Here is a 17,500-nt window from a genome sequence, read left to right as displayed (position 1 = left end):
CGTCGCGGCTTAGCACCCCCACATTTCGTGCTTTTCTGCCAGCGACGGCCGGGGATAGGCGCGACGCTAGAGCGCCATCCATTTTCGGGGCTAGTTGCTTCGGCAGGTGAGTTGTTACACACTCCTTAGCGGATTCCGACTTCCATGGCCACCGTCCTGCTGTCTTAAGCAACCAACACCCTTCATGGGTTCTCATGAGCGTCCCGACTCGGGCGCCTTACCCCGGCGTTTGGTTCATCCCACAGCGCCAGTTCTGCTTACCAAAAGTGGCCCACTTGGCACTCTCATCGCAGCGGGAGGCCTCAACCCAGAAGGCCTCCCGTACACCCATTGAAAGTTTGAGAATAGGTTGAGGACGTTTCGACCCCAATGCCTCTAATCATTCGCTTTACCAGGTGTGACTGCTCTCCCATCGAGCGCCAGCTATCCTGAGGGAAACTTCGGAGGGAACCAGCTACTAGATGGTTCGATTGGTCTTTCGCCCCTATACCCGGATCGGACGATCGATTTGCACGTCAGAATCGCTTCGGACCTCCACCAGAGTTTCCTCTGGCCTCGTCCTGCCCGGGCATAGTTCACCATCTTTCGGGTGCCAACGTGTGCGCTCTCGCTCCGCCCCGGCGACGTGTGAGCGCCTGGGACGGGCCGTTGCTGCGCCCTTTATCGGACCCCTGTGCGGTCCGGGATCGCAACGCAGCCCGCTAGGGGCCTTCACGTTTCATTGCGCCATTGGGTTTCGGGAGACCCATTGACTCGCGCACATGTTAGACTCCTTGGTCCGTGTTTCAAGACGGGTCGGGTGGGTTACCGACCTACTCGCCGCAAACCACGATAGCGCCTCCGCGGGAGAATAGCCCCGCTCGCAGAGGCTTCTCGCCGGCCAACCCGCCGCCGCGGGACCAACCCGGACAGCAGGAGACGACAAGCTTGCCCAGCGGGTTCTCCGCTCCGTTTCCGGAGGGCGTCATCGTTCGGGCCTCCCGACAACCGGGAGAAGCCCATGGGGCCTGGACGGGGTGACGAACTTTTCGTGCACGGCGTGGTATAACTCCCGCGTGCCGTCTCCGAAGAGACGGGCAGGTCACCTCCACTGCCGGACTCAAAGTCGTGCTTGTTCCCTTTGACCCGCGTCCGTCGCGGCGTCCTACCGGCGGTGGGAAGTGCGCACCCCGGAGACCGCGTCTGCGTGCCAGCAGCCGGAACAGTCCCCCGAAGGGGACCGTTTACCTGACGCCGCCGGCTCCGCGATCGTCCGGAGACTGAATCCCACCGCTTTCGAGCTTCGAGGGCCCACCCGTTTTACTCTAAGCGGTTTCACGTACTCTTGAACTCTCTTCAAAGTTCTTTTCAACTTTCCCTCACGGTACTTGTGAACTATCGGTCTCTCGGTCGTATTTAGCCTTAGATGGAGTTTACCACCCACTTAGGGCTGCACTCTCAAGCAACCCGACTCACGGGAGGCTCCATCCCGGGCGCGCAACGGCGGAGACGGGCCTGGCACCCACTCTGGGACAAGCCCCTGTCAGGGGGACTTGCACCGTCGCAAACACCCGAGAACGTCGCCTCCCATACACCACATTTCCCGACCGCCTGCAAGGACGGGGGATTCGGTGCTGGGCTCGGTCCCGTTTCGCTCGCAGCTACTCGGGGAATCCCTGTTGGTTTCTTTTCCTCCGCTTAGTGATATGCTTAAATTCAGCGGGTTGTCTCGCCTGATCTGAGGTCGACAGCGGATACATTCGCTTCCATCAACTTCCTGCACGACCGCGTGCGCTCGCCCTACCAAGTGCGCCCGCAACCCTGTACAGGGCCACTTCTTCACAAGGCTGGCAATCGGCTTCCCCGCTGCACGCGTGCGGCGCACAACCGGTGTGACGTGGAAGTGACGGGACACGTTCGTAAACCCATCGCGAACCGAGTACGACGCCCTACCAAGTGCGCCCGCAACCCTGTACAGGGTCACATCTTCACAAGGCTGGCAAGCGGCATTCCGCTGCGCGCGTGCGTCGTCCGAGCAGTTGCGTGATAAACGACCGTGTCGAAAGCCCAAACACCGCCGAGGCCAGTCGCCGCCGCCGCAAGGGCAGCCACGCAGCCTGGCGAGAGGCATCGTCTCGTGTAGCGTCGCCCCCGCCCCAACTGGAGTGGCCCAGTTTTTTGAACGGGACGGGAACTGCGAAGCACTTAGACCGACGGCGGACTACGACGAGAACGCCTTAAGCTTCGCCAACGTTTCGCCAACTCGTGCGGGAGACTTTTTCCGTTTCGCGGCAAGTCGTCGCGCCGTGCTCTCCGCATCAACCGCGTACGCAGCGAACCGCAAACGTCGGGCGCAGCCTCCTCACCTCCCTGCGCTTTGCGCGCGAACGTTCCCTGTTCGCGCGGCAAAGCCTGGAGGAGGCACGGCCCCGCAGCGTGTTCGAGCGCCCGGTCTACGGGACACCCTGCTTACTTCGAGGGCAACAAGCGCAACGCAAGGCTGCGATCTCGCGCACTTTGCGCACGGCTGGAGAAGCTTTGCTGGCCGGCTTTCGCTCCTCGTGTTTACCGTGCGTTAAAGTTGCGCGTCCGTGGCTCTCGCAGCTCTTGCGCGCCCGGTCGCAGAGAGGAGTACGCAACCTCGACCGCACTTTCCCTGCAGGCTTCCTTCCGACTCGAAGTCCTGCGGCGGTCTCAACGAGGTGCCACATCCTCAATGCAGTCGGTCGCCCCCGTTTCGGTTGGGCTCTGGCACGACGGTCGCCACCGTCTCGCCCTTGAGTGGCCGCTGTTGGCGCTCGCTGTGAGGTGTTCAGCGTGCTGTCCGTGTTGCCGACGCGGTCAAAACGAGTCGACGGCTCACGTTCCCTTGTGCGCCGAAGGCTCTCTTGATATGTGATCCGACCCTCAGACAGACGAAGCCAAGGGAAGACCCAAGGCCGCAATGTGCGTTCAAAGAATCAGTGCTCAGTGTGTCCTGCAATTCACACCAAGTCTCGCAGCTGGCTGCGTTCTTCATCGACCCGAGAACCGAGTGATCCACCGCTTAGAGTCGTGAAAAAGTGTTTGTTCAATTCCGTACAGTCAAAACCAAACGTTTCTGGCACTCGGCCAAACAGTGGCCAAGAAGGGCGCTTTTCAGCGCACGCTTGGACTCCAAAACTCTGCCGCGCCTTTTTCGGCTGCCGCAAATCGAGCAAACGGTGTGTTTCGGACGGCGTTTCGCTTCCGCTACTTGCGAGTGCTTTCGTGGTCCACCCCTCTATAAATACTCGGGAGGCGTCGAAGCCGGTTCTCCAAGCCGGACCCGTAGGTATCGTTGTGTGCTCGCTCTCATTGGCCCGCCTAACCAGAAAATGCCTGCGGTACACCCATTTGGATAAGAGTGCACGCAGATGCGGGCCTCGACGGCTACACATTTCCTCGGGCGGCCGCCTCCCGGCCTCCGTGGAGCGCGGGATGCACGGTCCCATCGACAAGCCTCTCCCGTTTTTACCGTGGCGTCGCGGTTCACCACGGCGGGCGGGTCGGTCTCCTCCGCATAAAAAGGGGGACCCCCGCTTTTTGTTCCACGAAATCGCACAAGCTTTTTTCGCATCCACGGTTTGCCACCGCACACCAAAATGCCGATCCGGCTGCTTACTTTAGCCAACAGGTGGAGCCAGGCGCGCCGTACTTGCGCGGCACTTCCCACGTCCACCGAAGTCGGTGCCAAGGACCACTTTCGGCGCCGGAGCCGCGTACGAGCCTACTCGAGGCGGAAGAACGAAGCCAGCAAGGGCCTGGCCGCAAGTGCGTTCAATTGTCGGGACGTCCAAGTCCCTCGTTCTTCCGTGCTTCCTCTTTCGGCAAGTCGTTGCGGCACCTTCCCAAAGCGCGCAGACCCGCTAATCGCGACGAGCGCGACGTGGCCGTGCCGCCTTTCCCTCGGCAGCAAGCAAAACGCCTGGCAACGTCGACGCTCCCCTAACCGCGATCTCGCACCGTGTTTCGTGTGGCGAATTCAAAAGCCGGCCGGCGCTGCTGCAACCATTACGGTCGGTACGCATACGCCGCGGAGGGCGGAACGGTCATCGGAGCGTGCGGTTCCTCCATCGAGTACTGCGCACCTCGGCCGTCGCATCGCCGTGCCATGACCGGCCGCGCGTCAACGCGAACCGGTGCCAGCGAGATCCCTCGCCTGCAAGAACCGACCGGCAGCCTCCGTCACCCGAGGACGCGGAGGCGCTTGCCGCGGACGGCGGGACGGTATGCACTGGTGCACAGCGGACCCGTCACATCGCCAGTTCCTTGACCGACCGCCGACGCTTGTGCCGTTCCTCTCGTACTTGGCAGTCGCCGCGCGATTGTCGGGTCTCGTTCTTGCACGCTCGAACGGTCGGGAGGGCACTCGGCTGGCGTTTCGGGAACGCGCAGCCTCGCCTTCTACCGACGTAACCACGACTCGCCGTTCGCGCTCCGCCGCTCCTGTTTACAGTACTAGGCGGTCCCGCAGCGGTCGGGTCGCGCATTTCGAGCGCTTCGAGCCACGGTGCAGTGGCGGGTCGAAAGCCGACCTATGAGTGCGTTGCGCCGTTTGTACCCGCGTCCGCCACCTGGCCGACCGTCCAAGGTCGCGGTGTTGGCGTCCGCTGGGCGCAACAATTTGTCACGGGGTGCCGCTCCACATTCAGGCAGCCCCGTGGGGAAAAGCCGACCCCGCGTCCAAACGGGGTCAGCGGCAGAAAGTGTCGGGCGCAGACGCAGCCGAGGCGCTCACCCTTCACAATCCGTTAATGATCCTTCCGCAGGTTCACCTACGGAAACCTTGTTACGACTTTTACTTCCTCTAAATGATCAAGTTTGGTCATCTTTCCAACAGACCGGCGCAACCGAAAGGCCGCGCCGGACATCGGTCCGAAGACCTCACTAAATCATTCAATCGGTAGTAGCGACGGGCGGTGTGTACAAAGGGCAGGGACGTAATCAACGCGAGCTTATGACTCGCGCTTACTGGGAATTCCTCGTTCAAGGGGAACAATTGCAAGCCCCTATCCCAATCACGAAAGAAGTTCCACGGGTTACCCAGTCTTTTCAGACAGGGATAAAGACACGCTGCTTCCTTCAGTGTAGCGCGCGTGCGGCCCCGGACATCTAAGGGCATCACAGACCTGTTATTGCTCTGTTTCGTGCGGCTAGGAGCCGCTTGTCCCTCTAAGAAGGTTGTAAGGTGCTGGGAACCCCGCACCTATTTAATAGGCTAGAGTCTCGTTCGTTATCGGAATTAACCAGACAAATCGCTCCACCAACTAAGAACGGCCATGCACCACCATCCACCGAATCAAGAAAGAGCTCTCAATCTGTCAATCCTCCCAGTGTCCGGGCCGGGTAAGTTTTCCCGTGTTGAGTCAAATTAAGCCGCAGGCTCCACTCCTGGTGGTGCCCTTCCGTCAATTCCTTTAAGTTTCAGCTTTGCAACCATACTTCCCCCGGAACCCAAATACTTTGGTTTCCCGGAAGCTGCCCGCCGAGTCATTTGAGTAACTCAGGCGGATCGCTGGTTGGCATCGTTTATGGTCAGAACTAGGGCGGTATCTGATCGCCTTCGAACCTCTGACTTTCGTTCTTGATCAATGAAAACATTCTTGGCAAATGCTTTCGCAGTAGTTCGTCTTGCGACGGTCCAAGAATTTCACCTCTAGCGCCGCAATACGAATGCCCCCGTCCGTCCCTCTTAATCATTACCTCGTATTCCAAAAACCAACAGAACAGAAACGAGGTCTTGTTCTATTATTCCATGCAAGTTTATTCAGGCGACTCGCCTGCGTTGAGCACTCTAATTTTTTCAAAGTAAAAGCACCGGCCATCTCGAGGCACACAATGAAGTGCACCAAGAAAGAACCGGCATGATGTTCAGTCCGAGCCGTCGCATCGGGTAGATGCACTACTCGTCTGGAACTGAGATCCAACTACGAGCTTTTTAACCGCAGCAGCTTTAGTATACGCTATTGGAGCTGGAATTACCGCGGCTGCTGGCACCAGACTTGCCCTCCAATTGATCCTCGTTAAAGGATTTAGAGTGTACTCATTTCAATTACGGGGCCTCAAAAGAGTCCCGTATTGTTATTTTTCGTCACTACCTCCCCGTGCCGGGAGTGGGTAATTTGCGCGCCTGCTGCCTTCCTTGGATGTGGTAGCCGTTTCTCAGGCTCCCTCTCCGGAATCGAACCCTGATTCTCCGTTACCCGTAACAACCATGGTAAGCAAGTAACCTACCATCGAAAGTTGATAAGGCAGACACTTGAAAGAAACGTCGCCGGCTCGTGGCCATGCGATCAGCACAAAGTTATCCAGAGTCACCACACAATACGGGCCGAAACCCGATCGATCTTGGTCTAATAAAAGCACCCGTTACCCAAAGGGCTCCAGGCTCACTGCATGTATTAGCTCTAGAATTGCCACAGTTATCCAAGTAGGAAGAAACGATCTAAGGAACCATAACTGATTTAATGAGCCATTCGCGGTTTCGCCTTATTTCGGCATGTACTTAGACATGCATGGCTTAATCTTTGAGACAAGCATATGATTACTGGCAGGATCAACCAGGTAATCGTTCGACTGCGCGTCCGTCCTCGCCTTCGGCGGGCCGGACGCAGTCTGTGTGCGGCGGAGGCCACCTTCAGGCGCCCCAACACGCTTATTTTGCACTCCGAGATGACGGCGTTCGAGCTCGCTACGGCACAACCTTCCCGAAAGACGAGTGGGAGCCGTGCGGCAAGAAGCACGTTCATGCTCGCTCTTTTTCGTTGCATCGACTCGGTCGCGCCGTGCGGGTTGCCCAAGCCCGCTGCACTGTCGGTGGACCGGCCGGAACTAGCAACGGAGCCGAGACCGCAAAGCCGCCAGACGACGGGTCACGCCCGCGTCTTCGGCGCTTTCGCATCTGAATCGCCCGAGGACGACACGGAACACACCTCGATATCGTGGTAAAACGGCACCGTCCGACAACCAGCCCCTAACGCATCAAGCGGATGAGGCTGCAGACGACTGCCGTGGATTCCCCTGGAGCAGACCCGAGGACACGCTTGACGAGGCCGAAGCCCGCCGCATATCAGACACCCGGTCGCTTTCGCGTACGCCGCTCACGAGAACCCCCACATAATAGCAGCGATAAGTACCCAGACCTCCTTGGGCACTAATACGAGCGTACTCGAGAAAATTTCACCGCGGGTGTGCCCCGAAACGTGTGGCACGTTGAGCGTGCCACAAGTCTACGTCGCTCTCAAACCCGCCGAGGTCGTAGAATTTGCGACCCTACTCACGAAATTGCCACCGAGGATACGGCCGCAAACGTACCGCACCTTGGGTAGGCCACGAGTTTGTGCAACACTACGCTGACGGCACAGCACCGAGGTCGTGCGCGCACGCACGGGAAAATTCCGCCGCGGTTTCTGCCGAAAACGTGAGGCACCACGACTCTCCGCAAGTTCGCGTCGACTGCGAAAGACCGAAGTCGTGAACGACGTGTCCGCTACTCGCCGCCGACACGCTGGACACCAAACGTACAACGAATCGACGGCGTCGTAGAGGCCCACGACGCGGTTTTCCTTAACGACGTCTCGGCGTGGCACCGACAGGTTAGAACGGCCGACCAACGTTCCCTGTCCGCCGTTCGGCTCAGTCGAAGGGCTCGGCGACTTCGGCAACGCTGCGAAGCCGCACGGTGACGCACGCCATGTCCCCATTTTTTTTTTCTTTCTGCGTCTGCCGGGGTGCCCCTATAATAGCAGCGATAAGCACCCAGACCGCCGTGGGTCGCTCGCCCCGGCTGACGTGGTTTTTCGTACTCCTGCGGCGGTCGCCGTCAAGCACGTCCAAATACGCTACTTTCGTGGGCGCATTCACGCTCTTTCGCTTCGCCGGAGTGCCAGCACTCACTCTGCCAAAAACGGCGAACATCCGAGCGGCGGTTCCCACTTTTGCGTCGGCGTCGCAAACCCCGCCCCGGCAGACGAGGTTTGCCGTACTCGTGCGACGGTGGCCGGCGGGCACGTCGAAAGACGCCGATATCGTGCGCGAATTGGCGCACCTTGGCTTCACCGGAGTGCCGCCACTGACTCCTCCAAAAACGGCGAAGATCCGAGCGGCGCTTCCCACTTTCGCATCGGCGTCCCGAACTCCGCCCCGGCTGACGCGGTTTACCGTACTCGTGCGACGGTCGCCGGCGAGCACGTGGAAAGACGCCGATATCGTGCCCGAATCGGCTCCGTTCGGCTTCGCCGGAGTGCCAGCACTGGCTCGGCGAAAGACGACGAACATCCGAGCGACGGTTCTCACTATTGCGTACGCGTCGCAAACCCCGCCCCGGCAGACGCACTTTGCCGTACTCGTGCGACGGTCGCCGGCGAGCACGTAGAAAGACGCCGATATCGTGCCGGAATCGGCCCCGTTTGGCTTCGCCGGAGTGCCAGCACTCACTCGGCCACAAACGGCGAACATCCGAGCGGCGGTTCCCACTTAGCCGTCGGCGTCCCGAACTCCGCCCCGGCAGACGCGGTTGCCGAGCTCGTGCGACTAGCGACCGCGAAGCCGTCTCGCGACGCCGCTTTCGTGCGCGGCTCCCACTGCGACCTGGGTCACCCGAGGTCGACGAGCAAAAAAGAATGTCGAAAAAAAAAATTTTTTTTTTTTTTGCGTCTGCCGGGGTGCCCCTATAATAGCAGCGATAAGCACCCAGACCGCCATGGGTCGCTCGCCCCGGCTGACGTGGTTTTTCGTTTTCCTGCGGTGGTCGTCGTCAAGCACGTCCAAACACGCCACTTTCGTGGGCGCATTCGCGCTCTTTCGCTTCGCCGGAGTGCCAGCACTCACTCTGCCAAAAACGGCGAACATCCTAGTGGCGGTTCCCACTTTTGCGTCGGCGTCGCCAACCCCGCCCCGGCATACGCGGTTTGCCGTACTCGTGCGGCGGTGGCCGGCGGGCACGTCGAAAGACACCGATATCGTGCGCGAGTCGATGCTTCTTGGTCTCGCAGGAGGGCCGCCACTCACTCCTGCAAAAACGGCGAAGATCCGAGCGGCGCTTCCCACTTTTTCGTCGGCGTCGCAAACCTCGCCCCGGCAGACGCGCTTTGCCGTACTCGTGCGACGGTCGCCGGCGAGCACGTCGAAATACGCCGATATCGTGCCCGAATCGGCCCCGTTTCGCTTCGCCGGAGTGCCAGCACTCGCTCGGCCAAAGACGACGAACATCCGAGCGACGGTTCCCACTATTGCGTACGCGTCGCAAACCCCGCCCCGGCAGACGCGGTTTGCCGTACTCGTGCGGCGGTGGCCGGCGGGCACGTCGAAAGACGCCGATATCGTGCACGAATTGGCGCTCCTTGGCTTCACCGGAGTGCCAGCACTCACTCGGCCAAAAACGGCGAACATCCGAGCAGCGGTACCCACTTAGCCGTCGGCATCCCGAACTCCGCGCCGGCTGACGCGGTTGCCGAGCTCGTGCGACTAGCGACCGCGAACGCGTCTCGCGACGCCGCTTTCGTGCGCGGCTCCCATTGCGACCTGGGTTACCCGAGCTCGACCAGCAAAAAAGAAGGTCGAAAAAAAATTTTTTTTTTTTCTGCGTCTGCCGGGGTGCCCCTATAATAGCAGCGATAAGCACCCAGACCGCCGTGGGTCGCTCGCCCCGGCTGACGTGGTTTTTCGTACTCCTGCAGCGGTCGCCGTCAAGCACGTCCAAATACGCCACTTTCGTGGGCGCATTCGCGCTCTTTCGCGTCGCCGGAGTGCCAGCACTCACTCTGCCAAAAACGGCCAACATCCGAGCGGCGGTTCCCACTTTTGCGTCGGCGTCGTAAACCCCGCCCCGGCAGACGCGGTTTGCCCTACTCGTGCGACGGTCGCCGGCGAGCGCGTCGAAAGACGCCGATATCGTGCGCTAATTGGCGCTCCTTGGCTTCTCCGGAGTGCCGCCACTCACTCCTCCAAAAACGGCGAAGATCCGAGCGGCGTTCTCCACTTTCGCATCGGCGTCCCGAACTCCGCCCGGGCTGACGCGGTTTACCGTACTCGTGCGACGGTCGCCGGCGGGCACGTCGAAAGACGCCGATATCGTGCCGTAATCGGCCCCGTTTGGCTTCGCCCGAGTGCCAGCACTCACTCGGCCAAAAACGGCGAACATCCGAGCAGCGTTTCCCACTTTCGCATCGGCGTCCCGAAGCCCGCCCCGGCAGACGCGGTTTGCCCTACTCGAGCGACGGTCGCCGGCGATCACGTCGAAAGGCGCCGAATTCGTGCACGAATCGATGCTTCTTGGTCTCGCAGGAGGGCCGCCACTCACTCCTGCAAAAACGGCGAAGATCCGAGTTGCGCTTCCCACTTTTTCGTCGGCGTCCCGAACTACGCCCCGGCTGACGCGGTTTACCGTACTCGTGCGACGGTTGCCGGCGGTCACTTCAAAATACGCCGATTTCGTGGGCGCATTCACGCTGTTTCGCTTCCCCGGAGTGCCAACACTCACTCTGCCGAAAGCGGCGATCATCCGAGCGGCGGTTCCCACTTTTGCGTCGGCTTCGCAAACGGCGCCCCGGCAGACGCGCTCGTGCGACGTACTCGTGCGACGGTCGCCGGCGAGCACGTCGAAAGACGCCGATATCGTGCTCGAATCGACCCCGTTTCGCTTCGCCGGAGTGCTGCCAGTCACGGCGCAGAAAACGGCGAACAAGTGTTTTTTTTTTTTTCCTAGAATTTGTGTTATAGAAGGCACATTTGATATCGGACGATAATTTTCAACTTTATCACGCGCACCGATTTTCGTGTAGAGGTTTGCAAATTTATGGGAATTTCTCCACTTGGAATAATGCGATTTAGTAGTACTACGAGAACTTCATGGATGTACTCAAGGGTACGGGGCAAGTCAGTTACGTCAACACCTGCAGATTATTTACACTTCAAACTGAAAATTGTTGGTTGTGAGTCCTCGTGTGATATTAAAGGCCGATTCGCTAACACATAGAACAAAGAAAGAAAGGAAGAAAAAACGCCCGCGCTCGCTCAAGAAACCTGGGTTCGCAACAAGTGGCAACAACAAGCAACCGAGCGAGTGCGCCAAAACCCGTGGCGGCCGAACAAACGCGAAGTCCCAACCGCGTCAGCCGGGGCGGCACGGGACAGGAAAAATCACTTCAGCCGGGGCGGCGGGGCACCGAATAAACCTCGTCACCTCGTCGCAGGATAAAAGAGGAAACAAAAAGTCTAAACAGCGTCTGCTGGAGCGAATGCGTAATAAAACAACAACAACAACAAAAAAAAAAACACCCGCGCTCAAGAAGTCTGCAATCACCACAAAAGGCGACTGTGACCGAGCAGCGTCAGCCGGGGCCGTGCGGAAACGGAAAAACCGCGACTACCGGGGCGTCGAGGCACCGAAAAATCCACTTCAGCCGCGGCGAAAAAAAAAACAAAAAGAAAGACGGAGGGGGGGGGGGGGGAACCACGTCTGCCGGGGCGAAGGAAAAAAAAAAACGCGTCTGCCGGGGCGAGCCCGGGTGCGGCACCACCGGGAAAACTGTGGCAAACAGACATGGCGATCGAGTGAGTGGGCCGCCAGCCAGGCTCAGCCAAAAAGTGCAAAGTCCGAACTGCGTCAGCCGGGGCGGCAAAAACCGCGTCAGCCGGGGCGGCGCAAAAAACCGCGTCTGCCGGGGCGGCACGAAACCGCGTCAGCCGGGGCGGCGCGAAAACTGCGTCAGCCGGGGCGAAAGAAAAAAAAAAAACGCGTCTGCCGGGGCAAGCCCGGGTGCGGCACCACCGGGAAAACTGTGGCAAACAGACATGGCGATCGAGTGAGTGGGCCGCCAGCCAGGCACAGCCGAAAAGTGCAAAGTCCGAACCGTGTCAGCCGGGGCGGCAAAAACCGCGTCAGCCGGGGCGGCGCGAAAACCGCGTCTGCCGGGGCGGCGCGAAAACTGCGTCAGCCGGGGCGAGCCCGGGTGCGGCACCACCGGGAAAACTGTGGCTAACAGACATGGCGATCGAGTGAGTGGGCCACCAGCCAGGCTCAGCCGAAAAGTGCTAAGTCCGAACTGCGTCAGCCGGGGCGGCAAAAACCGCGTCAGCCGGGGCGGCAAAAACCGCGTCAGCCGGGGCGGCGCAAAAACCGCGTCTGCCGGGGCGGCACGAAACCGCGTCAGCCGGGGCGGCGCGAAAACTGCGTCAGCCGGGGCGAGCCCGGGTGCGGCACCACCGGGAAAACTGTGGCAAACAGACATGGCGATCGAGTGAGTGGGCCGCCAGCCAGGCTCAGCCAAAAAGTGCCAAGTCCGAACTGCGTCAGCCGGGGCGGCAAAAAACCGCGTCAGCCAGGGCGGCGCAAAAAACCGCGTCTGCCGGGGCGGCGCGAAAACCGCGTCTGCCGGGGCGGCGCGAAAACTGCGTCAGCCGGGGCGAAAGAAAAAAAAAACGCGTCTGCCGGGGCGAGCCCGGGTGCGGCACCACCGGGAAAACTGTGGCAAACAGACATGGCGATCGAGTGAGTGGGCCGCCAGCCAGGCACAGCCGAAAAGTGCCAAGTCCGAACTGCGTCTGCCGGGGCGGCACGAAACCGCGTCAGCCGGGGCGGCGCGAAAACTGCGTCAGCCGGGGCGAAAGAAAAAAAAAACGCGTCTGCCGGGGCGAGCCCGGGTGCGGCACCACCGGGAAAACTGTGGCAAACAGACATGGCGATCGAGTGAGTGGGCCGCCAGCCAGGCTCAGCCAAAAAGTGCAAAGTCCGAACTGCGTCAGCCGGGGCGGCAAAAACCGCGTCAGCCGGGGCGGCGCAAAAAACCGCGTCTGCCGGGGCGGCACGAAACCGCGTCAGCCGGGGCGGCGCGAAAACTGCGTCAGCCGGGGCGAAAGAAAAAAAAAAACGCGTCTGCCGGGGCAAGCCCGGGTGCGGCACCACCGGGAAAACTGTGGCAAACAGACATGGCGATCGAGTGAGTGGGCCGCCAGCCAGGCACAGCCGAAAAGTGCAAAGTCCGAACCGTGTCAGCCGGGGCGACGCAAAAACCGCGTCAGCCGGGGCGGCGCGAAAACCGCGTCAGCCGGGGCGGCACGAAACCGCGTCAGCCGGGGCGGCGCGAAAACTGCGTCAGCCGGGGCGGCGCGAAAACCTCGTCAGCCGGGGCGAGCGAAAAGGGGGGGGGGGAACCACGTCTGCCGGGGCGAAAGAAAAAAAAAACGCGTCTGCAGGGGCGAGCCCGGGTGCGGCACCACCGGGAAGACTGTGGCAAACAGACATGGCGATCGAGTGAGTGGGCCGCCAGCCAGGCTCAGCCCAAAAAGTGCTAAGTCCGAACTGCGTCAGCCGGGGCGGCAAAAACCGCGTCAGCCGGGGCGGCGCGAAAACCGCGTCTGCCGGGGCGGCGCGAAAACTGCGTCAGCCGGGGCGAGCCCGGGTGCGGCACCACCGGGAAAACTGTGGCTAACAGACATGGCGATCGAGTGAGTGGGCCACCAGCCAGGCTCAGCCAAAAAGTGCTAAGTCCGAACTGCGTCAGCCGGGGCGGCAAAAACCGCGTCAGCCGGGGCGGCAAAAACCGCGTCAGCCGGGGCGGCGCAAAAACCGCGTCTGCCGGGGCGGCACGAAACCGCGTCAGCCGGGGCGGCGCGAAAACTGCGTCAGCCGGGGCGAGCCCGGGTGCGGCACCACCGGGAAAACTGTGGCAAACAGACATGGCGATCGAGTGAGTGGGCCGCCAGCCAGGCTCAGCCAAAAAGTGCCAAGTCCGAACTGCGTCAGCCGGGGCGGCAAAAAACCGCGTCAGCCGGGGCGGCGCAAAAAACCGCGTCTGCCGGGGCGGCGCGAAACCGCGTCAGCCGGGGCGGCGCGAAAACTGCGTCAGCCGGGGCGGCGCGAAAACCTCGTCAGCCGGGGCGAGCGAAAAGGGGGGGGGGAACCACGTCTGCCGGGGCGAAAGAAAAAAAAAACGCGTCTGCCGGGGCGAGCCCGGGTGCGGCACCACCGGGAAGACTGTGGCAAACAGACATGGCGATCGAGTGAGTGGGCCGCCAGCCAGGCTCAGCCCAAAAAGTGCTAAGTCCGAACTGCGTCAGCCGGGGCGGCAAAAACCGCGTCAGCCGGGGCGGCGCGAAAACCGCGTCTGCCGGGGCGGCGCGAAAACTGCGTCAGCCGGGGCGAGCCCGGGTGCGGCACCACCGGGAAAACTGTGGCTAACAGACATGGCGATCGAGTGAGTGGGCCACCAGCCAGGCTCAGCCAAAAAGTGCTAAGTCCGAACTGCGTCAGCCGGGGCGGCAAAAACCGCGTCAGCCGGGGCGGCAAAAACCGCGTCAGCCGGGGCGGCGCAAAAACCGCGTCTGCCGGGGCGGCACGAAACCGCGTCAGCCGGGGCGGCGCGAAAACTGCGTCAGCCGGGGCGAGCCCGGGTGCGGCACCACCGGGAAAACTGTGGCAAACAGACATGGCGATCGAGTGAGTGGGCCGCCAGCCAGGCTCAGCCAAAAAGTGCCAAGTCCGAACTGCGTCAGCCGGGGCGGCAAAAAACCGCGTCAGCCGGGGCGGCGCAAAAAACCGCGTCTGCCGGGGCGGCGCGAAAACCGCGTCTGCCGGGGCGGCGCGAAAACTGCGTCAGCCGGGGCGAAAGAAAAAAAAAAACGCGTCTGCCGGGGCGAGCCCGGGTGCGGCACCACCGGGAAAACTGTGGCAAACAGACATGGCGATCGAGTGAGTGGGCCGCCAGCCAGGCACAGCCGAAAAGTGCCAAGTCCGAACTGCGTCTGCCGGGGCGGCACGAAACCGCGTCAGCCGGGGCGGCGCGAAAACTGCGTCAGCCGGGGCGAAAGAAAAAAAAAACGCGTCTGCCGGGGCGAGCCCGGGTGCGGCACCACCGGGAAAACTGTGGCAAACAGACATGGCGATCGAGTGAGTGGGCCGCCAGCCAGGCTCAGCCAAAAAGTGCAAAGTCCGAACTGCGTCAGCCGGGGCGGCAAAAACCGCGTCAGCCGGGGCGGCGCAAAAAACCGCGTCTGCCGGGGCGGCACGAAACCGCGTCAGCCGGGGCGGCGCGAAAACTGCGTCAGCCGGGGCGAAAGAAAAAAAAAACGCGTCTGCCGGGGCAAGCCCGGGTGCGGCACCACCGGGAAAACTGTGGCAAACAGACATGGCGATCGAGTGAGTGGGCCGCCAGCCAGGCACAGCCGAAAAGTGCAAAGTCCGAACCGTGTCAGCCGGGGCGACGCAAAAACCGCGTCAGCCGGGGCGGCGCGAAAACCGCGTCAGCCGGGGCGGCACGAAACCGCGTCAGCCGGGGCGGCGCGAAAACTGCGTCAGCCGGGGCGGCGCGAAAACCTCGTCAGCCGGGGCGAGCGAAAAGGGGGGGGGGGAACCACGTCTGCCGGGGCGAAAGAAAAAAAAAACGCGTCTGCCGGGGCGAGCCCGGGTGCGGCACCACCGGGAAGACTGTGGCAAACAGACATGGCGATCGAGTGAGTGGGCCGCCAGCCAGGCTCAGCCCAAAAAGTGCTAAGTCCGAACTGCGTCAGCCGGGGCGGCAAAAACCGCGTCAGCCGGGGCGGCGCGAAAACCGCGTCTGCCGGGGCGGCGCGAAAACTGCGTCAGCCGGGGCGAGCCCGGGTGCGGCACCACCGGGAAAACTGTGGCTAACAGACATGGCGATCGAGTGAGTGGGCCACCAGCCAGGCTCAGCCAAAAAGTGCTAAGTCCGAACTGCGTCAGCCGGGGCGGCAAAAACCGCGTCAGCCGGGGCGGCAAAAACCGCGTCAGCCGGGGCGGCGCAAAAACCGCGTCTGCCGGGGCGGCACGAAACCGCGTCAGCCGGGGCGGCGCGAAAACTGCGTCAGCCGGGGCGAGCCCGGGTGCGGCACCACCGGGAAAACTGTGGCAAACAGACATGGCGATCGAGTGAGTGGGCCGCCAGCCAGGCTCAGCCAAAAAGTGCCAAGTCCGAACTGCGTCAGCCGGGGCGGCAAAAAACCGCGTCAGCCGGGGCGGCGCAAAAAACCGCGTCTGCCGGGGCGGCGCGAAAACCGCGTCTGCCGGGGCGGCGCGAAAACTGCGTCAGCCGGGGCGAAAGAAAAAAAAAAACGCGTCTGCCGGGGCGAGCCCGGGTGCGGCACCACCGGGAAAACTGTGGCAAACAGACATGGCGATCGAGTGAGTGGGCCGCCAGCCAGGCACAGCCGAAAAGTGCCAAGTCCGAACTGCGTCTGCCGGGGCGGCCCGAAACCGCGTCAGCCGGGGCGGCGCGAAAACTGCGTCAGCCGGGGCGAAAGAAAAAAAAAAACGCGTCTGCCGGGGCGAGCCCGGGTGCGGCACCACCGGGAAAACTGTGGCAAACAGACATGGCGATCGAGTGAGTGGGCCGCCAGCCAGGCACAGCCGAAAAGTGCTAAGTCCGAACTGCGTCTGCCGGGGCGGCACGAAACCGCGTCAGCCGGGGCGGCGCGAAAACCGCGTCTGCCGGGGCGGCACGAAACCGCGTCAGCCGGGGCGGCGCGAAAACTGCGTCAGCCGGGGCGAGCCCGGGTGCAGCACCACCGGGAAAACTGTGGCAAACAGACATGGCGATCGAGTGAGTGGGCCGCCAGCCAGGCACAGCCGAAAAGTGCTAAGTCCGAACTGCGTCAGCCGGGGCGGCAAAAACCGCGTCAGCCGGGGCGGCGCAAAAACCGCGTCTGCCGGGGCGAATGCAAAAAAAAAACAAAGAAAAAAGCCCGCGCTTAATCAAAAGAAAACAAAGAAAAAAGCTTGCGCTTAATCAAAAGAAAACAAACAAAAAAAGTTCGCGCTTAAGCCTGGCGGTGGAACCACCGGGGCAAACAGACCTGGCGATCGAGTGAGTGGGCCGCCAGCCGGGGTGAGCCAAAAAGTGCAAAGTCCGAACCGCGTCAGCCGGGGCGACGCAAAAACCGCGTCAGCCGGGGCGGCGCGAAAACCGCGTCAGCCGGGGCGGCGCAAAAACTGCGTCAGCCGGGGCGGCACGGAAAAACGAAAACCGCGTCAGCCGGGGCGGCACGGAAAAACGAAAACCGCGTCAGCCGGGGCGACATCAAAATGAGGAAAAAAAAAAAAAAACTGCCTTAGGACACCTGCGTACACTTTCATGCGTTTGGGCATATCTCTCTGTAACACGCGCGCCCCTCGTTACGCGCGGCACTCTGTTTTCTCCGACACCCATATTTCGGCGGCATGTGGCACGCGCGCCCGTCCCTACGCACGGCACACCGCAGTGCTTTCTCGATATTTTTCTTTTCCTCCAACACCGTCATCTATAGGCTTTTAGTGACCTGTTGCTCGTGGCACAAGTTCGCTAGCTCTGACACCTCTTGCATGCGCACCGTTTTTGCGCACGGTGCTATGCCGCAAAGCACGGCAGTCGCATGCGTTTCTCTCAGGCACCTCTTTTTTGACACAACGCTGTGGTGCTTAGAAACACACGCGCCGCTTTTGCGCACAGAACTCCACCGTACAGCACGGTAGTCACGTTTGTTCCACACGAACAGCAGTGTGCATCTT

At 61.6% G+C, this 17,500-nt stretch overlaps 2 non-coding genes and 1 pseudogene across 2 annotated transcripts; all 3 read right to left on the bottom strand.

Moving 5' to 3' along the window:
* Positions 1-1,726, bottom strand: part of LOC142790369 (large subunit ribosomal RNA) — a 4,270-nt pseudogene extending 2,544 nt beyond the window's left edge.
* A 1,154-nt stretch (positions 1,727-2,880) lies between these two features.
* On the bottom strand, positions 2,881-3,033 carry LOC142790398 (5.8S ribosomal RNA). Its single transcript, XR_012889489.1, has one exon. It is a non-coding gene; the product is annotated as a 5.8S ribosomal RNA (ribosomal RNA).
* A 1,719-nt stretch (positions 3,034-4,752) lies between these two features.
* Positions 4,753-6,567, bottom strand: LOC142790320 (small subunit ribosomal RNA). The gene has a single exon (XR_012889431.1). It is a non-coding gene; the product is annotated as a small subunit ribosomal RNA (ribosomal RNA).
* Positions 6,568-17,500: the final 10,933 nt, after the last annotated feature.

This window comes from Rhipicephalus microplus, unplaced genomic scaffold, assembly GCF_043290135.1.
Source record: "Rhipicephalus microplus isolate Deutch F79 unplaced genomic scaffold, USDA_Rmic scaffold_99, whole genome shotgun sequence".
NCBI lineage: Eukaryota > Metazoa > Arthropoda > Arachnida > Ixodida > Ixodidae > Rhipicephalus > Rhipicephalus microplus.
Note: the sequence above shows the minus strand (reverse complement) of the source record. Positions and strands in the feature narration are given on the sequence as shown.